Source organism: Rhinatrema bivittatum, chromosome 3, assembly GCF_901001135.1.
Source record: "Rhinatrema bivittatum chromosome 3, aRhiBiv1.1, whole genome shotgun sequence".
NCBI lineage: Eukaryota > Metazoa > Chordata > Amphibia > Gymnophiona > Rhinatrematidae > Rhinatrema > Rhinatrema bivittatum.
The window spans coordinates 131,081,501-131,088,302 of record NC_042617.1 but is presented as its reverse complement, the minus strand read 5'-3'; the positions used below and the strand labels follow the sequence as shown (position 1 = coordinate 131,088,302).

At 40.6% G+C, this 6,802-nt stretch overlaps 1 long non-coding RNA gene across 1 annotated transcript; it reads left to right on the top strand.

Moving 5' to 3' along the window:
• The first annotated feature begins 948 nt into the window (after window positions 1–948).
• LOC115088698 lies at window positions 949–1,480 on the top strand. The gene is made up of 3 exons (XR_003855823.1): window positions 949–1,140; window positions 1,228–1,342; window positions 1,443–1,480. It is a non-coding gene; the product is annotated as an uncharacterized LOC115088698 (long non-coding RNA).
• Window positions 1,481–6,802: the final 5,322 nt, after the last annotated feature.

Sequence of the window (6,802 nt, the reverse complement as noted above, 5' to 3'; positions counted from 1 at the left end):
CCAAGCATGTTAGGGAAAATATCCCCGTAGGACAGTTCTTTAGGGTAAGAAGACTCTGTTCCGATGTATTGTCCTTTAAGACTCATGCCCAAGACTTACAAGAAAGATTTAGTGCAAGGGGTTATCCCACACGTATAGTGAAGCAAGCCTATAAAAGAGCTCGACATATTAATAGAGATTTACTGTTACAGCCGAAGCCAAAACAGAATGCACCAGCTTTAGTGTGTGTTTTACCTTATTCAAATCGAGTTGGGGACCTCATAGAGGTTGTTAAAAATCATTGGCATCTTGTGAGTGGCTTTATGGGTATGCAGGATCCCCCTATGTTCTCTTTTAGGAGATCTAGAAATTTGAGGGATATTTTAGTTCACTCAGATTTGGGAGGTAGTGAACACTGGAAAGATACAGCTGGTGGGCATTACCCTTGCACTAAGTGTAGTGTGTGTAAATTGTGTTTATCATTGAAAGATTTTTCACATCCTGTTTCTGGGAAAAAAATTTTCTTAAAGCATTTTACAACATGTCAAACAAGTTCAGTGGTGTACGTTGTACAATGCCCATGTGGGCTATTATATGTAGGAAAAACATCAAGGATGGTGAGACTTCGAATCCTAGAGCATTGTAGCAGAATTAGAAATGTGGTGGAGACAGCTCCCCTAGTGAAACATTGGCGTGAGTACAATCATAAGGTAGAAGAACTTCGTTTCTTTGTACTTCAGAAGGTTTCTGCTAGACGGGGAGGTAATATAAACAAAATATTATTGCAGAAGGAACAACGATGGATTTTTAATTTACAGACTTTGTGGCCAAAAGGATTAAATGATAAGATCGAGTGGGCTACATGTTTTTAGAACCTGTACTCTGGCTGCAAAGTTTTTTCATTTTTTTCTTCATTTGTTGTCTTCAGTGATTGGTTTGAATCTGGCGTGCTTAGGGAGTGGCAATTATTTGGTTTAGTGGCAATTGGTTTAGACACCATATGTTCTAAGGGGCGGGGATAGTTTTGAGTTGAGCTCTGATTGGGGCAGTGTGGCTTAAAAGGATGGAAGAGAAGAGTTTGATTCACTTCCGTTTTTTCACTCGATGGAGGCGTCTCTTTGAAATAAGGTGAAGGTGGTTTCTCTGCCTAAGATAAGAAAGGTAAGAATCCTTGGTTGTCTTGCACACTGGTGAACTCTTAAGGGAATGATTTTCTCTTTGAAGTCATTTTGATCTGTTTTTTTCTAGTTTGAATACTTTTGAGAGATGTGTTTAGAGCATTTGAACAATTGAAATGCTTTGAAACAAGAGTTGAGGATGTGCTGATTTGTGCGTCTGGGCAAGCCTTTTTTGGGACGTGCAGGTATGGGAGTTTTTTTGAAGCACTTTATAAAGGATCAAGTTTATATATAAAATGTATTAATTGAATATTCAAAAACATTTTTTTGTATGAATGTTTTTAGAAGACCCTATGGATAGATGTTGTACATGAGCAGTGGGAGATTGTTTGAAAAAACTCTCCTGAAGAAGCCTGAGGAAAGGCGAAACATGTAGAGAGAACAAAAGGAGAACAAAAGGATTGACGTTCTTGTAACGCAAGAATTAAAGTGCAATATAACTCTTTCTGCTTACGAAGTGAAATGTATTAACATCTGATGATATGTTATGTGAAGATTTATATTTAATGGTTATATTTGAATGTTTAGAAAATTGGAAATGATTTTTATAAGGAGTTGAATGTAGAACGGATGTGTATATGTGTAGTATGGGTGGTGTGTGAATTTTGTCTATTGTTTTTATAAAGATATTATGTCTATTGTGTGGGGTATTATGGATTAATTGTGAATATTTTTCATGAATTTTTCACCAATAAAGATTATTGAATTGGATTGATGTCACAATATATGTATTAGCTGCAATTGGTTTGTGATATATAAATAATTAGCCAGGATTGGGTATCCTGTCATATGACAGGGCAAAGGTAGCGCCGGCGCCATTTCTATTAACGCACCCGTGGCCCGAGAGTGGAAGATCACACTGGGACCCCCCCCACTGGACCCCAGGTAATTTAAGACATTTTGGGGGGGTTCGAGAGGGTGGGGGATTTATTTTAAAGGGTCGGGGTGGGTTTTAGGGTTGTTTTAGTCTGCCGGTTTTCCCGCCCTCTCCCTTCCCCCGATTTACGATTTTTTGACGATAAATCGGGGGAATTCCTATTGTATCGCGCCTCTAACGATTTTTGACGATTTAAAATATATCGGACGATATTTTAAATCATCAAAAAACGATTCACATCCCTGCTGTTCAATATCTTTGTGAGCGACATTGCAGAAGGGATAGAAGGTAACGTTTCTCTATTTGTGAATGATACTAATATCTGCAACAGAGTGGACATGCCTGAAGGAGAGAGAGCTGGGATTCAATGCCTGAAGGAGAGAGAGCTGGGTATCAATGCCAGGAAGTGCAGAGTCATGCATCTGGGGCACAGTAACTCAAAAAAGCTGTATGTGATGGGGAGTGAAAGTCTAATATGCACAGACTGGGAGAGGGACTTAGGGGTGATAGTAGCCGGAGATCTGAATGCAGCCAAGCAATGTGACAAGGCTATAGCTAAAGCCAGAAGAATGCTGGGCATCATAGAGAGAGGAATAACCAGTAAGAAAAAGGAGGTGATTATGCCCTTGTACAGGTCCTTGGTGAGGCCTAACATGAAGTACTGTATTCAGTTCTGGAGACCATATCTCAAAAAGGATAGAGACAAGATAGAGGCGGTCCAGAGAATGGCAACCAAAATGGTGTAGGGTCTGTATTAGAGGTCTGATGATGAGAGTTTGAAGAATCTGAATATGTATACCCTGGAAGAGAGGAGGTGCAGGGGATATATGATGCAGACTTTCAGATACCTGAAAAATTATAATGATGCATGAACTTCAAAACTTTTCCTTTGTAAAACAGACAGTAGAACCAGCGTTCACTAAATTGAACTCCATGGGGAATGACTCAGAAACAATGTGAGGAAATATTTCTTAACGGAGAGGATGGTGGATGCCTGGAATGCACTTCCAGAAAAGGTGGTAAGGATTAAAACAGTAAACAAATTCAAAAAGGCATAGGATCAACACTGTGGATCCCTAAAGGCTAGAACATGGAAATGAAGAAAAGGGTGCATGGGGGTAACCTGTACAGGGCTGCAGTTACTACCCTTAACCAATTAGCTTTCATGATTTTGTTCCTATTGCAACATTGCTCTCTGCTTCATTGGTTGGGGTGAAAGAGGAATTGGATACAGATGACAGCCAACATTGGGCCCTGACTTCTACACTCCAGAGTACTGATACACCAACATTAAGACAAAGCACAGGTCTGCTTCTATGGCCAAGTCCAAAAGCAAAGCTTCAAGCAGCATTGTTTGAATTATCTAGGCCGCTCATCTCGTAAAAAGTTTTCTAGTAGAACCCTTGCCATAAGACTTGGGGGTCCTACATGGAGCAACAGTTACTACTATAAGAAACTTGCTGGGCAGACTGGATAGACCATTGATGTTTTTCTGCCATTATTACCATGTTACTATATTATATCTACCTGTATATGATTTCTTGCTGTTACAAAATATGTGTTGCCACAAGCACAGCAGAGCATAGCTCTATAATCTGATTTCATCTAAGCATCTATATAGCTCTTGCTGTTCTATCTCCTGGCCAGCAGATAGCAGCACAATTGAAACAATCCTTTAATGTTCAGTGTATGCTAATCTTGCTATTTCATGCCCTGGCCATTTGGATGGCTAGGGCATGAAATAGCATGAAATAGCAGCAGGGGATAGGAATGCTTTCTCCCCTAGCCCTGCTATAAACATCCCTATTGCTGTCTTTTCAGTTTGCACAGAAGAGGCTTGTCTTCCTTGCTGATAAAAGTTGGAAAGGGCCTGGATGAAGAGAAGGAGCACTAAAAGGGAAGAAACAAGGTGTGGAGAGCTGGGGAGGTAGAGGGTTAGTTTGAATATGCATCTGGAGAAAGGTTCAGTAGTGTGGGGAGATGCTGTGTAAGTGTGCTGGGGTAGAGGGATAGAATGTGTGAGTGCGGGGTGGGGGGTGGGGCTTAGAGAATATGAATGACTAATGGAAAGTGGTGGGAAAGAGTGTGAATTGTGTTGTGGAACCGAGAGTGAATGAGTCCTATGGAAAGGGAGAGGTATGAGTGCTGGGGTGCAAATCAGAAAGCACTGTGTGTCATATTGTCATAACTATAATATTTCTTCTAGATTGTGCTTATGAAAGAAATGCATACTATATTTGGCCTACAGTATTCATGAATGAGTTTGAAAACACTTGTAGCAACAATGTTATGTATGTATGAAAGAGAAAAAGGAGCATATCTATGGGATGAAGATAATGAGCTTGAAAGAAATTGAAATAATACTGAGAAAGATGAACATAAAAAGAAACATAAAAATAGTCTCTGCAAGCAGAAAGGAAAAGAGAGTAAAACAAAGCAAGAGTGATGTAATTCAATATCATTTAAGTTTAGTGAGACAGATATGGTAAAAGTTTAGAGAAATCTACTTTTTGAGAAGAATATTCAAATACATTTGTGGGTGTAAAAGCAGCCAATACCTGTGTAAGTAGCCATTGTGTGGGCCAAGCAAACTTTCAGAAAGTCACAAGTACACATGTAATTCCTCTGCCATGCAGAAAATTATGCATGGAGAAAGAGGGTATTTCCAAGGGCACTGCATGGGTATCCCACAGCAGGGTCAGAAAGTATGGGCCGGATTTTAAAAGGGTTACGCGTGCCGGGCCTAAAGCCCCGGGATGTGTGTAAGTCCCGGGACTTTACAAAAGGGGCAGTCCGGAGGTGGGACGGGGGAGGGGTTGGGCGGTCTGGGGGCAGGGTGGGGACAGGGCCGGAGGATTGCGTGCCAGCAGAGGCAGGTGCAAAAGGTAAGACAAAGGACAGGGGGGCGTTAGAGTAGGGCTGGGGGGGGGGGAAGTTAGGGGGAATGGGGGAAGGCAGCTCAGCTTGGCATGCGCAAGGTGCATAATTGTACACCCCCATGCACACTCCAACCTCTGATTTTATAACATGCGCGCGCCTGTTATAGAATTGGGCGTACATGTGCATGCACCGAGTAACGCATGCACATGTAGGCCATGTGCGCTTCTTTTAAAATCTACCCTTAGGTGCACAGTGATGCATTTTATAAGCAACATATGCACATATATCATCTAACATGAGCACATACCTTTACAACTACTAATCAAGTCATGGAAATTAAATCTGACATTTTTGTCAGCAGTTTGTAGGTGGGAGAGGTATAGGTCTAGAGATGAAGCATGTGGGTAAACTGGTGGAAGTCTAGGTCAAGTTGTAGAAGTCTCAGAGAATTGGTATTTGGAAGAACATAAGTATTTTCTTAAGCAAGATATGTGCATACTTCAGAACACTTTATAAAAAAACCTGCCTCTGGCATAAATTGAGGTTTATAATACACAATTACAATTATTTTGCATGTAAATATATTAAATATGCATACTTTTATAAAATAGGTATACAAACTATGCAGATTCCTGCATTAAAAAAATGTGTGCATACTGAATCATAAGACGTAAACTTAAAACAAGCTCGCGGGCACCTATACACGCACATGTGAGCACGTGAGTGCTCATACTCAGCAATTTTAAATCATGAGCGCAGTTGCATGAGCGATTTTAAATATGTCTACTGTGTGTATATGTGCTCCAAATTTGAGTGGTTACTCGAGCAAACTATTTTGTGCATCTTCCTTAGGACTTTGTCAGATTTAACGCGTGCAGGTAAGCAGATTTTAAAACATACGTGTGTGAAGGACGTTCCAAGTTTACCAATTAGTCTACCAGTATGCCCAGTCTGTGCCGAGGTCTTCCAGTCCCCTTTGGTTCTTCAGCATGCACTCTTCCCAGTTGACCCTGACCCATCATCCTGTTGTTTTAGTCCTAAACAGAGATTTATGAAGGCTTATACCTCATCGAGAGCCAATGTAAATATGCACGGAAAATAGCCTGTCACATGCTGCAGCCACTACATTCAAAATAAAGATTTACACAAATACATTTTAGCCCTGCTCTGGAACATCCCTGACACGATGCAACTCTGCCTCTCCCCCTTTTTTTTTTTAATCACATACGCACATATACATGCATAATTTGTGACTTTTAAAATACGTGTTTCTCATGCATGGCCCATATACTCGCGTATATGGGCCTTTTAAATTGAGCAACACTTTTCAAATTCACTCTTAAGTGTGCACTTTCAGGGCAAAGATACAGTACATGGTATAATATCAACTGAGTGGCTCCCACTACCCAGTTTATAAAATGTAGGTGTAACCTTAAGCACACTTATGCACAAATGTGCTGAGCTATGCATACTATTAAAAATTACTCTCTTCATGTAAATCTTTCTAAGTGGTTATAAAGAATGATTGTTCCTTTCTCCCTTAATAACACCATTTGGATCGGATCTCCCCCACCAAACCATCTGAAATATGCACAGAGGCTTGAATAAATTGGTAATGGAAACATATTTATTAACATCTGAAGACCTCACAGAATTTACAAAATACAAAATATCAGAACATATCTAATAACACCTTCCCCATCCTCCCTCCCTTAATCAGTCACATCCTTTTCTGCTTCTTTTCTGGCTTAACATAACTCTATAAGCCTTAATAAAGTTATTTTGGAGCTGCTAACCTGAGACCAGGGCTTGCTGCTGTCGGCCATCCAACTACTAATGGCAGTCTAGCCATGATGAGGTAGCTGTACCCTGCAGAACCCACACAGCC